This window comes from Elephas maximus, chromosome 12 (assembly GCF_024166365.1).
Source record: "Elephas maximus indicus isolate mEleMax1 chromosome 12, mEleMax1 primary haplotype, whole genome shotgun sequence".
NCBI classification, from domain to species: domain Eukaryota; kingdom Metazoa; phylum Chordata; class Mammalia; order Proboscidea; family Elephantidae; genus Elephas; species Elephas maximus.
The window spans coordinates 447968-464644 of NC_064830.1; the positions used below are offsets into that span (position 1 = coordinate 447968).

The window sequence follows — 16677 nt, forward strand, 5'->3', positions numbered from 1 at the left end:
TTAACAACTTGGAAAAAAAGAGGATTAAAGCAGGAGAGAGATGGCTACCGATATCTTTGAATGAATTATCATTTTAGTCTGTCCCAGTGTAAAGTAGTCATGGGTGAAAAGGAAGATTTGAAAAGCATGCCAGGCTCAACAGAGAAAATCTCTGAAGTTAGAAATCTTCCTTTATTAAAGTTAAGGAGAGGAAGTGCACTTCTCTGAAAAACATCTACGCTGTTTTGTTTGTGTAAGTAGTTGAAACTCAGAAACACTCATTACCAGAGACGTTCGCTATAAACTGGCCGCGGGCACGGAGGGGAAGCTGTAAGCAGTGCAGCAGCCCAGAGCCAGGAAAAATGTGACAGTCACGTTAATTACTGATAAATAACGGACGGAGTAAAGTGCTTTACCAATTTCCTGAATTTATTTACTAAAATAGATTACGGCTCTTGGTAAATGAGAGGAAATTAAATAAAACAGAGCTTATGTTTCTCAGAATCTCACTGCTTTACCCCTGAGGGTTTGTCATTTGTAAACGGTGCTAAGTTTTCTGAGTGCCCTGAAGGGATTCACACACTGCAGCCACATTTCAGTTCCAGCAACTGGCTTTGAAAATACAGCCACGTGGGCTGGTGCCCAGGACCAGCTACGCTGACTTTATGCCATGACAGGACGGTCTGACGGTTTGTTCTCGGGCTACGAGAGCTCCACAGGTTTTTTAGAGAGTGTTGACCAAAGTAGGATATTGAAAGCTCTGTTTTTCTTTCACAAACAATCGTTTTCACATGCAAACCCAGTAACTATTAAAAAAAAGCCAAAATCACCCTGTATTTTTTCTTCATATGGACTATATATATGTATTCTAAAGAAAGTTTAAACAAAATCTGTGAAAAGATTAATCATTAAATATTATAATGATGACATTACACTACAATGCTTACGCAGTAGAGAAATGTGACTATTTACAGCCATATGAAAACTTTATAAAATTTGTAAGCCTCATTCAACACTTTCCCCAGAAAAGTATAATTATCCTCTTAGTCTTTCAGTTCCCCATAAGCTCCTGTTAGGCCACCTTATCTCAACCTCAGAATAGATCTTGGATGCTAATCTGTGTTTCTCATTAACTCCCTTGCCTCCAGAGAGGAAACAACTAAATTATTACTTGAGCTATAAGCCTAAATGAATGAATGCTGTCAGCACTCCTGGTCATCACAACAAAAGCAGTGTCTTAAAAATCAAAGAAAAGAACAACAATACTTATAACGTAGCAAAAAGACCTGTCAAATAAAGACAATGTAAAATAAAAGATGTCAGCAATAGCTTTGTAAGTACTACCCCTTCTGAGTAATTTCTAGTAAGCTTTCCTCCTTTCATGAGAAGAACCACATAGAATGCTCTTTTTAAAATCTTCTAAACTTCACAGACGTGCAAATAATAATGCTGAACTTAAAAAGTACGCAGCGACCCTGGTTCAAATATTTGAAAGATAAACTGTATCCTAAATACCTGCTTAATTCTTTCTGTTTCTCTTTAAATTGCTATGCTTACATTTAATAACCTCCCTGCAGTTACTGTGGTGTGGTTAACGGCCAGTGGTAACAGAGCCTCAGTGAGGGATGAAAGAAATCTAGTAGTAAACATTCTAATCCACCCAGCTGCTAAGCCATTTCCTAAACAATCCAGTAACATAAAAGAATGTTTTGCCAAATGCAAGATTGCTGAATTATGTTTGCTTAATGAAGCCCACATCGAGTATTCCTGAGACTCCATAATCAAGGCTCATATTTCTTTCTTAGATAAACTACCCTCTTCTCTTGGGTCTTTGAGACACTGTTTAAAGAAGGAAAAGGACAAGGAACCCTATGTTAGGTGGACAACGCTGTTCCTTCCCAGGTTCAATTAGTAAATATTTGAACAGCAGTACAATGGTGTTTCAAAAGGCCTTCTTCAGCTCTCTAGGTAAATATCACTAAGAATGACTCAATGTTTATCTTCTTATCTGCGTAGCACCTGTTCCCTCTGCCACTGTCAGTGATCTGAGGTGTGCACCTGAGAAAGTCAATCTGTACTCGCACTCACTTGGCTGGCCTTCTTCTTGTTTGGGAATGAAAGCAAAAAAGCAAATATGAAACCTGCTTAAAGTGATTAAATGTAACCTTTCTGCTTGTTTTTTTCTTCATTGTTTTGTCACCTGTGATGATAAACACTGTTTTTCTTATAAGGGAGGAAATAATATATACTGTAATGGAATGCTAGATAAGCCATGTAATTAAATGATCAACATCACAATCTAACACTTATTGATTGATAGATTATCCCAGAAAGAAAAAACACAATTCTGTGTTTTTCATTATGTTTTACATATTTCCTTTTCTTTAGGGGTGTTTATTTTTTATGTTTGCATTTTTCCTTTCTTTTATCAACACTAAAAAATGAGAGAAGAAAAAAAACTATTAAACTATTAACTTAGAAAAGAAAAAGAACTATTAAACTAAAAACCTTTAAACTATTAAGTTCCTATTAACCTTGTCAGGAAGAAACGTAAGACAAAGTTTCTGGTTAATTTTAGGGTAAATGAATAGTATTTCTACTTATGAGTGGTTACCATAGCCTAAGAAAGCTGTTTTGTGCATCATCAAAAGATCCCACACTGGCCCTTTAATCTGCCAGCCAAAGGAAGTGTCAGGCTTCTAAATGAGCGCAGAGGAACATGAATGGAACAATACAGGAGAAGGCTCGTTTTGTGCTTAGTGGTTAAACAAGGATAAGATAAATTCATGATCGTTAGAACAGCAGCTACGCCAGGGCTTAAAAAAGAAATACAAGTCCCCTCATCCTTGCTAATCCTGCAACTATTCTAAACCTCTGTCCCGGGGGTATTAAATACATTCTATACAAACTGATAAATAGCTTAGCAAATGGACTGTATTTTGCTATGAGACCAAACGTATTTTTTTTAAATAAGAGGAAATAAGGGAAGGAAATAAACAGCTATTTCGCACTGATGAATAACTTACATTTTATAAATAACTGCAAACTCATTGTTACTTTAAAACAAAATGATTTGAAAAACACAACTAATGCCTCTTAAATTAATGTAAAAATTTCCTCTGTCATTTTACTTTTTTTTTTTTTTTTTTTAAATGCCACAAGTACAGGCTGGGAACTATAAACTTGAATCCTTATCCTTTTCTTTCTTTTAAAAAAATAATAATTCATATGCTTTCAATAAGCTAGGAGAGGTACTACTCATCAGCTGATGTACAGGGAACAATGTAGTTATGCTCCTAAAACATAACTGCTGTAAATGGGAAAACCTGATGCTAAAAGCTCAGAGATGCATGCAGCCCACCAGTCCTCCCATTCCTGCCAGGGATTTGGTTTGTGTGTGTGTGTTTTCAAGGGTGGTTGTATATCCAGAGAAATAAAGGCTGGTTCATTAAAGTACAGAAAAAAATCCCAGCATATACACAGCCAGTGGTCTACTGCGAGGCTGGAGCAGAAAAACATTCCTACACTCTGTACATCGCACTCAAGTCCCGAGATCTACCATGTTCAGTGTTCGAGGCAAATTTAACGCATGCAGATAAGCTGATTAAACCCTCTATTTAAGATCTCAGGTAAACCATTACTAGTGTTAATTATGTATTAATATCATTATAGAAAGGAATGAAGAGACTATCAAAGTTTCACTATGACAGGAAAAGACTATACTAAAATTTGGAAAAGCGGAAGTGTAACGTAATGTTTATAGAGTCCCTGGGTTGCAAAAACTGTTAAGTGCTCTGCTACTAAGCAAAAGGTTGGCTGCTCCACCCAGAAGCGACTCCAAAAATGCCTGGTGATCTAAATTTGCAAAAAATCAACCACTGAAAACCCTGTGGAGCACACTTCTACTCTAACACACACAGGGTCGCCATGAGTTAGAATAAACTCAACGGCAACTGGTATGCGTATCTATCCATCTATCTAATCTATCATCTATCTGTCTGTCTACCTATCATCCATCCATCCATCCATCATCTATCATCCATCCATCCATCATCTATCATCTATCTACCTACCTACCTACCTATCATCTATCTAATCTATATCAATGTACAGTACAAAATGCAATTATTATATACAACATATAAAGTATAATATATGCTTACTATAACAACAATGGAAACCCTGGTGGCGTAGTGGTTAAGTGTTACGGCTCCAAGAGGTTGGCAGTTCGAATCCACCAGGCGCTCCTTGGAAACTCTATGGGGCAGTTCTACTCTGTGCTATAGGGTTATTATGAGTCAGAATCAACTATCGACGGCAGTGGATAGTGGTATAACGACAACAACAAAACATTGCCATTGAGTCGATTCTGACTCATAGCAACCCTATAGGACAGAATAGAACTGCCCCAAAGGGTTTCCAAGGAGTCACTGGTGGATTTGAAGTGCCAACATTTTGGTTAGCAGCTGAGTTCTTAACCACTGTGCCACCAGGGCTCCATGTTTACTCTCTCTCTGTAAATATAGCCTATACATACATATATACATACATACATATATACATATATATTTGCTTTCTATAATCAAGCAGCCACTGCTTATTAAAGTGGATTATCTGACATTTTATATTAGACTAACTCTTACACTGGATTAACTATTTAGGTTTTATACTGTGGGAAGATGACTACTTATCAGCAGAGTCTAGAACTAGGAAATGAGCTTGGGTATACAGCTTACATACAATTTCCTTTTTAGACCCTAGATAATCCATATATACAGTCTCATTACTGAAATTTGAATATCTGTCGACTTTAATAAAAACCAGTTGAAATCAATCCTATCACCATATGGATAATTTTAAAAATACCGTAAAAATATTATGAAGGTAATCATACATGGGCAAGGTTAAGAAAAGAGTCCAACAATTTAAAAGGTAAAAAATAGGAAGAAAATTCTCCTCTTTAATCTTTGGTCCCTTTCCTGAGATCAGCACTTAAACATTTATGGTACTCCTTCATTGTGACAAATTTAATATCAAAACATATGGTTTTCCTTCTTAAAACATGTACAGTAGCATTACACCCTGATCAATATCTTTTTGGTCCACAAATTGCATGAAAAGAGGCTGGTAGAAAGATACTTTGTTTAAGGAACAAGGTTAAATTTGGAAGACTGAAGTAAAGAACAATACAGATTAAAGGTAGGGGTGTGTGTGTGTGACAGAGAGAGGGACAGAGACAGAGACTGATTGATGCCATCAATCAGAACAAGGAAAATGGGCAGGATACGTGGCATGATTGTTCTGACGGGAAAAATACGAATTATACAGTTCTATTTTTTTTTTATACTCTGGCAATCAAATGTCACCAGGGGCCTGGGCAGCTCTGTGGATTTCCTGAGTTCAGAACAAGAGAGTATATGTAATGAATCATTACATGCACAGGCTGTTTGCAAATCAAGGGTCCATAATTTACAGAATAGGTACACCACTTATGATAAGGACAACTCAGTGGGCAAACTCTCTCTCCCCATCTAGAAGAATTCATGTATATGCAAATTCTGATATAAAGAGAGCCACTCAAGTTTCCAGGCGAAATTTTACCATTAAACTAATAATAATAATATACTCATAAAACCAAAAACCCATTGCTGTCAAGTCGAATCTAACCCATAGCCACCCTATAGGACAGAGCAGAACTGCCCCACAGGGTTTCCTAGGCTGTAAATCTGTATGGAAGCAGATTGCCACATCTTTCTCCCATGGATCTGCTGGTGGGCTAGAACCGCCAATTCTTAGGTTAGCAGCTGAGCGCTTACCCCGTAACCATTGTGCCACCAGGGCTCCTAATATAATAATAGCGATAGCAATTGAGTAGCACTTAACTTTAAAGCTAAAGCACTTTGCATACCTCATCTCGTTTTGTCCGGAGAATCTCTCTACTACACAGCTATAGTGGATACAACCCACCTATTTATTTTTTACCACTTACAATGATACCAAAAAAAACAAACCAAACCTGCTGCCGTTGAGTTGATTCCGACTCATAGCGACCCTATAAGTCAGAGTAGAACTGCCCCAAGGAGTTTCCAAGGAGCGCCTGGAGGATTTGAACTGCTGACCTTTTGGTTAGCAGCCCTAGCACTTAACCACTACGCCACCAAGGTTTCCAACAGGTCATGATAATATCAAAGCACCCCACAGCTTAGAAATCTTGTATGGATTACCTAGAGAGGAAAAACACATCCAACCCTCCTCTGACAAAAAGCAGAATTTTTTATGAGGAAATTATAGAAAGTTTTCCATGGAAAATTATGGAAAATTGTTGAGGGGGTGTGAATGAATACAGACATGTACTAAAAAGTATAATGTTATTTCTTAGTTCATTAAAGTAAATGAGTGGATACTACTCTACCCCTCCCACGCCTTAGGGGGTTCCAGTTCAGGGCAGGAGCTTAAAGTTCAGTTATTTATTCAACAAATATTTATTAAGGACATGATTTTTCTAGGCAGCGTTCTAGTGTCTGAAATAAATCTGTGTGTGTGGGTGGGCCTAATATTCCTGCCCTTGTGTGGACATGTTGCATGACACCATTACCTGCTAGTCAGGACATGTTGTATGACACCATTACGTGCTAGTCAGGACATGTTGTATGACACCATTACATGCGAGTCAGGACATGCTGTATGACACCATTACCTGCTAGTCAAGACATGTTGTATGACACCATTACATGCGAGTCAGGACATGTTGTATGACACCATTACCTGCCAGTCAGGACGTGTTGTATGATTTTACCACGACCTGCTAGTCGGGACATGTAGTATGACACCCTTACATGCTAGTCAGGATATGTAGTATGTCAGAAAAGTGCTACAGAAAAAAAGTAAATAACAACAACAACAACAAACAGAGTCAAGGGGATCAAGAGTATTAGAGGGTGGGGATAGGGGAAGCTTTGTTAAACAGTTTGATCACAATATTTAAACCTTTTTTATATTAAAAAAATTCAAATCCAATTATTTTTAAAAGCTATTTTTCCTGACTACCAAATATATAGTTATTGTAAAGAAATCTACAGAATATAAAAAAACATAAAAATGAAATCTTATGTACAATTAAGTATACTTAAAATTTAATGCACATATGTAAGCCTACGTATGTATAAGTAGAGCCCTGGTGGCACAGTGGTTCTAGGTATAAAGGAGCCCTGGTGGTGCAATGGTTAAGCGCTCGGCTGCTGGCCAAAAGGTTGGCGGTTTGAGCCTACCCAGCAAATCCACTGGAGAAAAGACCTGAAAATCTGTTTCCATAAAGATTAACCCAAAACCAAACCAAACCCAGTGCCATCGAGTTGATTCCTATTCATAGCGACCCTACAGAGCAGAGTAGAACTGCCCCATACAGTTTCCAAGGAGCACCTGGTGGATTCGAACTGCCGACCCTTTGGACCCTTTGGTTAGCAGCCGTAGCACTTAACCATTCTGCCACCAGGAGGTCCCCATTACAGCCTAGAAAATCCCATGAGTTTTTCTACTCTGTCACAGGGGGTCGCTATGAGTTGGAATCGACTCAGCGGCCCCTAACATAAAAAAAAAAATATATAGGTACATAATTATTTAAAAACATACATAATACCAAAAGCAAACAAAAAACTAGCTGCCACTGAGTTGATTCCGATCATGGTGACCCCATGTGTTGCAGAGGAAAACTGCACTCCATACAGTCTTCAGGCTGTGACCTTTTAGAAGCAGACTGCCTACATGATAATTTATATTCTTTTATTTAAAAAAAAAAGTCAATCAGCCTGAGATCCAGGGCAGACATCAGCACCTAGGGCCATATTTTCAGCAGTCTTTGCATATGACAGCTGTGGAGTGGACAACTTTGTTATTACATGCTTTCTATGTGGAAATGGTGACAAAGCTGTTAAGAAAAAAAAAAGGGAATATCTTGTGTGTAAAGTAATTATATGAAATTTACTTTGCAGTTCAGAAGAGTGAAAATAAATGGTAACTAAGAGAAAGTACATATGGAAATTCATACAGACCACACATATAGCAAAGACTCTTCTCTGGAAATCGACTTAGGGTGACACCCTGAATTTCAGAGTACCAACCTGAAAGTCCAGGCAAATAAAATTCGGCCCCAGGGAAGTAATGTGGGACCTTCTGTTGCCACCATTTGATTTAGAAATCTACATGCATGCATCTCCCATCTAGCACTCTGCAGGTACAATCAAAAGTGACTTGATGCCAGCAACATCAATGTTGCTAGATGGGAATGCTGAGAAAATGATGTGAAGCTCAATGATCTGATGTAATTAAAAACACTAAAAGGTTTTTCATGTACAATGTTTCAGAATAAAAGTTTCAACAATCTCTTGGAATTGGAATGACTGTTTTACATGTGGTTTGAAAATAAAAGAATGGACTCTCTTCCCCACCCCTGAACTATACATCAGGTTTGCTAGCTGTCTGTCTTTAAATTAATATTTCATTTTAATTAGATATTTCCCCATGAAGTCACCTCTCTTCCTCATCCTAATCCCGGCTTGCATCAGCTAACAAAAGATGTGAAATCTATTAAAATTTCCCAAGAAGCGGACCTAATCCTCTTAACACGATCATTCCCTCGACCAGCTAAAATCATTATCTTTGCAATTAAACTAGAACCTAATTAAAGCCGCTCTAAAACCCACCCTGAGGGCTCCTGGGATGGTAACTGATTTGCTCCAAAATCAGCTTCGTTCTGCCTTTTGACAACCTTTCACATTTCTGTGAATTACTTTTTGAATGTGTACGTTAACCTGATAACCTAACATTACAAAGTATTAGTATTTAATATGAACATTAAAAAAAATCAACAAAATTATTTATTTATTTTAAAATAGAACCTGTCACTTTCTTAAATATAATTTTATAATTTTTCATGGAAAATGAGATTTTAAGGGAAGAGATACCAAAATATAGAGGTCTTAGGAAACATTATTTTATCATGTTTACACAGTCTCCTAGAGGTTTGGCATTTTATGTGCTGAATATTCAAAATAGTTATTGACCTTTTAGATAGAGAACATTAAAAGAAAAAACAAACCCGTTGCCGTCAAGTCCATTCTGACTCATAGCGACCCTAAAGGACAGGGCAGAACTGCCCCACAGGGTTTCCAAGGAGTGCCTGGTGGATTTGAACTGCTGACCTTTTCGTGAGCAGCTGTAGCTCTTAACCACTACGCCACCAGTGTTTCCAGAGAATATTAGTACATTGTTAAAAGGAAGGAAGCACTCAATCTTTCCACTTCTCAATTGTCACATCTCTTCTATATCAACTGGGCACAGATTAACACTAGCTCATATATTAACACCCTTTTTGATATGAAACGAGCTAGTCAATCAGAGTGACTGAAATCTGGTTGATGTCACAAGATCGACGGCCTCCATCTCCCTGTCTCAAGTACTCAGTATTCCAAGGGACGTATTAACACCTTCATAGTAATTGTTCCACCGAATTCCAGGGGAAGGTTAAACCTGAATTGTGGCTCCGCCTCTGAATGTCACTAGTCAACATTTATTACCCAACTGAACATGTAACACACTGAAGAATTCTCTTGGGTAGTTATCTTCAATAGCAAAGGGGAACGCATATGTAATGAAAACTGTCTTATCTCAGGAACTCACAGCAAGGATGCCATACTCCTCTACATAACTGGCTGGGTCATGTGCAATTTTCTAAGGACAGTCAGTCTGACAGTCGTTCTACTCCTACATGTGGTGAAAAGGAAACTGGGGGAAAGCTACCCATTACACTCTGAGGAGACTCTGAGGCCATTATCCTGAAGGAAAGGGGAAGAGATGAAGAAAGTGAGACCATGTCAGGGATGTCCTTTCTGGCCCAAGCAACTCTCCGAAAGTTAGCCAAATCAGAGCAAAGGGGATGACAAACTCATGTTCTGCTGTACTTCAACTAAAGGCGTTCTACGCTAAGAGATGTCCTAGACACAACTGATGGGCCTCAAAGACATCAAGTACAAAATAAACCACGTTGACATATGAAGTTGACATTTTCTGGTGTTGGTATCTGCAAGTTCAATTAACTATATAACTTTCAGAAGGCCCTAGTGAGACCTGGCTCCGTTTATTGGTACAAGCTGAACCAACTTCCAAAAAATTTTTGTTGTGTTTTATTTGTTGTTCTTTATATATTTTTTATATGTAGTAAATAATTTTTTTAATCAGAAATAACCGTAAAATATTTGTTTTAGTAACTCCTTGCCTTATACAGCTAAGTTAACTTGCTGAAACTACCACTGTTTATCTTCAGAAACTATAGACATTTTCTTACTTACACCGGTGACCTTGTATGGTTATTAGGATCTTCAGATAAGACGAAGGGTGCTGAAGTGCTTTGGAAACTGTACGATGCTGACAACCACAAGGGCTACCATGGAAATTAATTCTAATAATAACACCAGTAACACAGATATCTATAATACATATCTCAGTATTTAAAGATTTTAATTCCACTCACTCTAACCAGGTTAAATAACATGACTAGAATAACCCGGTGGTAACACACATTTCCTTGAAAAAAGGTAAACCCACTGTCCCATAGTATCTGGGAGTTAACTGGTTTCTCAGAGTCACGCATCTCAAAGCACATCTCCACTCTGTAAGGGGATGAATTTCCTTTTAAAACTGAAAAGGACAATCATAAGTGCCATGTAAAATGCTTTGTTCTGTATGTTACATGACGCAGTCTCTCTCTGGAAACATGTGCTGCAGGCTGTCCCTTCTGTGACATCTTCTGTAAAGGGACCTGACACACGCTACCATGCTCGGATGTAAGGCTGAGTCCGCTAAAATAGTCACGTTTTATTATTAAATTTATTTTTATCACTTTGGCGTTCAGTGAGTTATAAGCCATGCTGCTCTTCTGCATACTGTTTCGATAGTAGGAGAAGGCAGGAGCTAAATGAGGAGCTCTACAAGAAGCCCCAAACCACCTTCTGAGCAGGAATTTGGGGTTAACAAGTCAGCGTGCACATCTTGGGAACTAAATGAGTTCTACAGGAAGCCCCAAACCACCTTCTGAGCAGGAATTTGGGGTTAACAAGTCAGCATGCACATCTTGGGAACTAAATGAGTTCTACAGGAAGCCCCAAACCACCTTCTGAGCAGGCATTTGGGGTTAACGAGTCAGCATGCACATCTCGGGAGAAGATTCAGAATTCTAAGAGGCAACATTTCCTCTGGGTTCCTGAAAGAATTTTCTCTGCCATTAGGTTTTTGGAATCCACAGATATTATCAACTCTTGGTTATCTGCTGAGTAATTATACATATTAATCTGAAGATAACTGAAAGTATTGGAGTTTTATTAACTATGACCTGGTCTTTGCAGTCTTAAAAAATTATTCCATATAAAAACGAGAAAATCTAACCCGTTGCTGTCCAGTTGATTCCAGTTCTGACCCAAAGCAACCCTGGACGACAGAATAGAGCTACCCCATAAGGTTTCCAAGGCTATAATATTTATGGAAGCAGGCTATCACATCTTCCTCCCACAGAGTGGCTGGTGAGTTTGAACTGCAGACCTTCCTGTTAGCAGCCGAGTGCTTAGCTACTGTGCCACCAGGGCTCCTTAGAGTATCAATCTAGAATGTCTAATATCCAATTGATAGAAGTTCTATTAATCCATACAGATGTACCTTAAAAATTCCCTGAACAACCTGGTCTTCTTAATGAGAAATTTTAGTGCAAAATGCTGCTAGGGAACACATTATTATCATATTTTATTGAATAACATGAATCCATGAAATTCAGGCTGCAGGTTTAATATCTGGTGTGTGTGTATGAAACTCTTTATTGTTTTAACTGCTAGGGAATGGATTCCTTATCAGTCTTTAACTTAAGAAAGTGTTAATGACAGGAATTCCTGACCAGAACTGTTTTTAACTTTAACGGTGAAATGCTGGTGATGTAATGGCTGGGGTCGTGGGTTTTGTATATATATAATATATATATAATCATACAATTATATCACAAGTTAAAAAATAAGACTAATCAGAACACCATTACCTCAAATAACAATTGCTCAGTTTATGATAGTAATTAATTGCCCATATTTTCAAATATGGTTCCCTTCTAAGTAATATCAAATATCATAAACGCATATATGCTTTCTTCTTTAACTAGACATTTAAAAAAATACACATAATTTACTGATTGTTATATAACTAGTTACATAAAAATTTTACAGCTGCCATGTACAGAATTAATGCTATGCTGCTTTTCCTTTCCCCTCTTCACCCCAAAATACCACTAACATTAAAATAAACTATTTCTGGATGAAAAAGGAAAAAAGAGAAATGAAAAAAAAAATTGATAAATAAACAACTGCCTTTACTTAATTGGGACATATCCTTGACCCATTTCAGTTTTAAGTGGTTCAAAATCCTAAGTCAGCAACAAAGGCCAACACAGAGTCAGTAGTCACTGTGGCCAGGACAGATAATGGAGAAAGGAAACATTTTACTACAGTCACTCACCCAAACTCTCAAAAACAAGTGGGCTTTTAGCTCATTGCTATGAAGCCAGCATTCTTTGCTTGTTGCTTACTGTTATGGATTGAACTGTGTCCCCCAAAAATGTGTGTCAGCTTGACTGGGCCACAAATCCCAGTATCGTGTGACTGTCCGCCATTTTGTCATCTGATGTGATTTTCCCATGTGTTGTGGATCCTACCTCTATGATGTTAATGAGGCAGGATTAGGGGCAGTTATGTTAATGAGGCAGGACTCAATCTACAAGATAAGGTTGTGTTTTAAGTCAACCTCTTTTGAGATAAAAAAAAGGAGAGAAGGTGGGGACTTCCTATGACCCAGAAAGCAAAGCCAGGAGTATAGCACGTCCTGTGGACTCAGGGTCCCTAAGCTGAGAAGCTCCTTGACCAGGGAAGATTGGTGACAAGGGCTTTCCCCCACAGCCGACAGGGAGAGAAAGCATTCCCCTGAAGCTGGCACCCTGAATTCGGACTTCTGGCCTCCTAAACTGTGAGAGAATACATTTCTCTTTGTCAAAGCCATCCACTTGCGGTATTTCTGTTACAGCAGCACTAGATGACCAAGACGCTGACCAAGTCTACCACGTTCTTGCACAAAGAACTTTATGATAGCAGTCACTGGAGGTAAAACAGAGAAAGCCACTTTCTCCCATCTGGATACATGTCATTGCAACTGTAAAATGTCACTGGTAATGATGACAATCGTCGTCTTGATAGCAGCTGACATTTATCAGGTGTACACCACTGGCTACATTACCTCATTTAGTTTTCATGACAGCCCATTTAAGATAGATACTGTTTTCTTCATCTATAACCTACAGATGAAGAAAAGGAGCCCTGGTGGTGCAACGGTTAAGCACTCGGCTGCTAATCAGAAGGTTGGTGGTCTGAACCCGCCCAGTAGCTCCGCAGTAGAATGATCTGACAATCTGCTCCCGTGAAGACTGCACCCTAGAAACCCCATGGGAGCAGCTCTACTCTGTCACCTGGGGTCGCTAGGAGTCGAAAAAGCTAGACAACACACAATAAAAACAAGAACACAGACAAGGAAACTCAAGCTCAGAAGGTTAAATAACTTATCAGAAGGTACATAGCTGGCAAAGCTACCATAAAGTTTCTTCATTTCACTGCTTCTTACAATAAAACAGACTTTCAAAAGATTTAAATAAAAATCCATACATTTTTCTGTGTAGATTAAGAGAGTTAACTGACTTTACAACAGTCCCCCAACACCTGCCATTCCGACACCACACAAAACTGGCCCACCTAATGCATGCCTGCTACCACAGGCAAGAGCAAACAGGGACACGGTGAGGAAAATAATGGCAGATATTATTGTCCCCACTGTACCCGGGAGAAAATTGACTCTGGGATATTAAGTCACTGGCCAGGTCATCTTAAGAGCAGGGATTTCAACCCAGATATGTCTTATTCCAAAGCCCTGCAATTAATGGCTGTGTTCCTCTTCCTCCCCCAAAAAACAAACCCGTTGCCTTTTGACTTACAGTGACCCAGAGAAGAGCTGCCCCATAGGGTTTCCAAGGAGCAGCTGGTGGATTCAAGCTGCCAACATTGTAGTTAGCAGCCAAGCTCTTAACTAATGTGCCACCAGGGCTCCGAAGCTTTACTTTTTCACTCTCATGACCAGAAGCTAGACTGATAAGTAGAATGGTAAAACCTAAATGACTTAAGCCTCTATATGACTGTGACTTTGGTTAAGCACAAATGAGAGCTATCGCCCTCTGGCATCACAAGATATACGTTCTCTCTCCTATGTACCCTACACTTCCAGCAGCATGAGATGAGAGAGAGGTGTTTGTTACACACGACAGTTTTCCAGAATTAGAGCTTGCTGGGATTCGTCTTTCTCCTTTCAAATCCTTCTAAGCAGTATTATGTTTCAACTTGCCTAAAGCATTATTCTCAACTTGTACGATTTATAAACATCATTATGAAAGTCCCTTATGTGTACTTTCTATATGATAGCTCACATCAGCACTCTCTCAATACCAAGTTGTCTGGTCTTGCTTCTTGAACTGTTGTTGGGCCTACTGAGATGCACCCATGAAAACTCAAGAGCTGCTTCAGTGGAGGTAGCCAGAGGAAGGGCTAGTGGATATGGGGACAATGGTTAAGAAGGGTTCTAATCACAATTCTGAGTTTACCACTGTCATCTTGGGGTAAGTTCTGGGTTAGCATGGGCTTTGTCTTGAAGGGAGTTGGCTCGGGGGTTCGGGAACAAGTAAAAGCACTATTAGGTCTACGTGTACCTCCTGACAAATGTTGGGATGTAGTAGAGGCGTTTTGGACAAAAGCTTCACTTACATTCTAACTTTGGCCTCTTTAAGCTAAAGTACCCCTCAAGTAACTCCAGCATAGGGCCAAGATTCCAGTGGAACCAAATGACTTATAATTTGAATCCCAAAGAGCTGCCAAAGCCCCAGTGTTGGTCCTTCCACCAAGGAGATTAAATCAAGATGCTAAGCCACAACGTTTAGGCTGGTAGTTAGACCATTTTAACTTAATACCAAATTTCTACAACTGAGGAAAGCTTTCAAGAATTTGTTACCACTGATATTAAAGTGGCTTGCAAGATTCAAGACCAAAATCACAGCAGTAACCACAGTGATTTTCAGTAAAAAAAAAAAAAAAAAAAAAAAATGGGGGTAAGATGACTCATGTTTTGATTTAAGAAAACAAATTCTAACAATAGGAAAGCCTCTCCGACCCTCCATCACCCCTTCTTCCCACTGCAAGTGAGCTCTCTGTTCCCACTGAGTGAGTCAGTTAAGACGGAGCCTGAAGCGACTTGTGTGACTGAGCGTCATTGTGGCTCTGAAAAAGAGGTGCGGGGCGGGGGCTGTGTTCTGAGCCACTGTCACTTAGGGAGCCCTAGTTAATATAAATATTTGATCCCCTAAAGAGAAGCGAACTGGGTTAGTCATCCTATGGTGAAGCTGTGTCCCTCACCTCATTGATAAATACAGAAATATCCCTTGAAACATTCTTTTCCTTCAAGTTGTAAGTAAAATTTGAAGCATGCAGGAGAAAAAGTCACTTCTGAATGACATGCTTTTTATAACTCAAGGCAGCGGAGTGAAAGGGGACAGGAATTTTCCACTGGCCGCCATTGGAATAGACACGCATGCAAGGCAGTAGGGTTAGGGAGAAAGGGCAACTCCAAAACTGAAGCTGATTATGGGAAATTATTCAAGTCCCTTGTACTTTTACCACAAGTATTTGCAGAATCACACTGAACGTTTACTTCCCAAATTGCTTTGGTGTGCAAGTAAAATTCAGCTTTTCTGTATCCTGCCATGTTCTACAGCCAGTTCATCTCAGAGTGAGGAAAGCAAGTGCGAACACTATAACCGCAGGCAGAGACAGACAGGCCACTTTGTGAGACCAGCTGCTCGCGCTCTGTACTTCTACCACATGACCAAATGCAGCAGCCTGGGGGCAACTATGGTATGCCACAAAACACAGGCATTTTTTCTGAGAATGTTTCTTGTGAACTACACTATGGTTATAAAAGTTGTCAGCCTCAAAGGAAACAGTACTAACCAACTAGTTTGCAAGGATCTGCCCCTGCTGCCACTGAGTCCATCCCCCTTATGGCGACCCATGTTTTACAGGGTAGAACCGAGCTTCAGATGACTTACTGGAGCCCTGGGGGCACAGTGTTTAAGAGCGAGGCTACTAAACAAAAGGCTGGCAGTTTGAATCTACCAGCTGCTCCTTGGAAACCCTATGAGGCAGTTCTACTCTGTCCTATATACAGTTGCTATGCGTTGGAATTAACTTGATGGCAATGATTTTTTTTTTTTTAATCTTTATGGAAGCAGGTTGCCAGGACTTTCTTCCATGATACCACTAAGTGGGTTTAGTTGAGCACAAACTGCACTTAGCAACCTTAGCTTGCAAGGAACATGGTTGTTTTTCCTAATGATTTTAAAACTTATTAGGAAAATATTCAAGTAATGAAGATCTTACACAATTTACTAGTTCTTTTTACTTACGAGTTTTCCAATAAACATATCAAGTCATAGAGATTACAATTAACGACAATATCTGGGCTAGGGGAAGGGAAGGAAGAGACTAGACTGAATTTACATCCTACAAAGTGCAAGGCTCTTTGCCA

General features: G+C 39.2%; 1 protein-coding gene across 2 annotated transcripts in view; it reads left to right on the plus strand.

The window, feature by feature from the left end:
- ANGPT2 (angiopoietin 2) overlaps positions 1-16677 on the plus strand; it is a 66482-nt gene that overhangs the window by 799 nt on the left and 49006 nt on the right. The gene's annotated exons all lie outside the window — the stretch shown is intronic.